The sequence below is a fragment of the Cervus elaphus genome, chromosome 31 (genome assembly GCF_910594005.1).
Source record: "Cervus elaphus chromosome 31, mCerEla1.1, whole genome shotgun sequence".
Classification (NCBI taxonomy): domain Eukaryota; kingdom Metazoa; phylum Chordata; class Mammalia; order Artiodactyla; family Cervidae; genus Cervus; species Cervus elaphus.
In genome coordinates, this window is record NC_057845.1 from 42,064,863 (window position 1) to 42,067,380 (window position 2,518).

Genomic DNA, 2,518 nt, shown 5'->3' on the forward strand with positions numbered 1-2,518 from the left:
TTCTGGCCTAGAGAATTCCATGGACTCATGGGGTCGCAAAGAGTTGGACACGAGTGAGCGACTTTCACTCACTCACTCACTCACTCACAGAGGGTCCATGTTTATTTTCTGATGACAGCCTGGATTGTCAGCATACTAAAGTGCTAGTTGTACTGCAAGATGCTTTTCAGGCTGTAAGATGCAAAATGTGACTGACTTTAACACTGAGTGTATTTTAATATATTACATATTAATATAATAAATGGCATGCACAATTCAGTAAATTAGCTTTACAACAATTCCAGAGTTGGATAATTTAGCAGCTGATCCACCTCATGAAGGATCCATCCTTTCTGTCCTCTTGTTCTTCCATCTCCAGATGTTAACTTGATGGCTCATTCCTGGAAGAAAGTCACTTCTTTCTTCACTTCAAGAAAGAGAGAACACTCACTTTTTTCATTTACCTTCTGAAGAGATAAGGAAAATTTTAAAAGGGCATGCCTGTTCTTGACCTCCTCAACCATGGTGGTTACCATGGTTGGTTCAAGCCAATCCTGATTTACACCCTTGGGGCTGGAAAAAGCCCAATGTCCCTTAAAGTTTATGGCCCATTGAGTTCTCAAAATACTTAGGTTTCTATTGACAAGAGAGCTGGGGAAAATGGATTTAAGACCAACCATTCCATCAAGAAGGCAGTGTGTCTGACAATCAGTGGGGCACAAGAAGGGTTTGTATCACTCCCTCTCCCACCATTTATATCAGCTTCTCTCTGATGGCTCAGTTGGTAAAGAATCCGCCTGCAACGCAGGAGACCCCAATTTGATTCCTGGGTTGGGAAGATGCCCTGGAGAAGGGAACGGCTACCCACTCCAGTATTCTGGCCTGGAGCATTCCATGCGGTTACAAAGAGTGGGACACAACTGAGCTCCTTTCACTTTCTCCCACCCCATTACAAAAAGGAATCCTTATTATTCACAAGTTCTTTCAAACAATGAGATGAACGTTGCTTTTGTCATTTTCACTTAGGCTTGGCTATTTTGCTGGATAGAAGTAAAATAAGTAATTTCTTTCTGTTGCTTTATCTGCAAGAGGATTTAAATGCAGCGCTCATGTGACTCTGATCCCTATTCCTAAAGCTATTAAGCTTACATCCCTCAACCTGCTCAGCCAGTCCTTGTGGTTTCCAAACCCTTCACTAAGTCTTCTCATTACACATTCTGCATTTCTCGTTGATGAACTAGGAGAAACTCAACTTTCAAGACTTACCTCCGGAAAGCCTTTTCGAATTCCTTGTGGTCATTCTGCACCCCCTACTCTGTTGTTGTCCGCTCATGCCTCCTCAGTACCGACAGACACTGAACTCAACATGCAGTCATTATGCCAGAGGCTTCATCGAGAGTCTCACGTAGCCTTCACAGGAACCCTATGGGACAGTTAACGTTTTACCTCAGTTTCATAAGTGACAACGCTGAGGCACAGAGAGGTTAAGTCATTTGTGAGGTCACACAGTATATAAACGGTGAGACCCGGATTCAAAACCAGATGGTTAGACTCCAGGGTCCTGGCTCATGAGCATTAGATTCTACAACCACCTATGCTCTCATCTCCAGAGCTCTTCTCACCAAGTGCCTGGAACATAGTGAACACCTTACAAATGTTTGCTAAATGAATGATTGATGATTTTTCTCTTCTGTAGAATATCACTCATTATGTGATGCCGGGTATTGAAAACACTGCTCCAAGTGGTTTTTGACCAGAACAAAATAAGTGGCACATGTGGGAAGCCAGATAATGCTCCCTCCCAAAATTGTCTATATCCTGATCCCCAGAAACTGTGAATATTGTGCTTACAGTCCATGGGGTAGCAAAGAGTCAGACATGACTAAAGTCACTCACTCATGACAGCTAGCAGTCATCCAGCCCTCTTGATGTTAGGCACGTGAGTTTTCAGACTACAGACAGATTCATCTACAAATACAGATTCTCTCTTCTCATTTTTTAGAGGCTCTTAATTGGCATCTGCCCCCCTCATGTTGCTCAAACCTTCTGGATGGTCACCACCATCCTATGCCTGTTGTTTGCACTCATTGATGCTGCTCCCTTAGAAGTTTGTTTCCCAAGAGGCCCATTCACAAGAAAAAACAAATTCCCCCACAGCCTTGGGACTGTGTTCCCATCACAAAATCTAACATAATGCATTTGGATGTAGTTAGAAATTGTTTTTAATCTAAATTTCTAAAACATCTGTGTATGGGAGAGAAAAAGAAAATTTATGTGAAGTTGAGCCATGAAGCACCTTTACAGTATTTCGAATCCTGACAATCAGCGATAGAAGGAAATTTCTGACCTCAAGTTAATAGATCCTTTCATTTATTAAATAGGATATAAAATATTTATTGGATGGCATCACTGACTCAATGGACATGAGTTTGGGTAAACTCCGGGAGTTGGTGATGGACAGGGAGGCCTGCTGTGCCGCAGTCCATGGGGTTGCAAAGAGTCGGACACGACTGAGCGACTGAACTGAAATGAAAATATT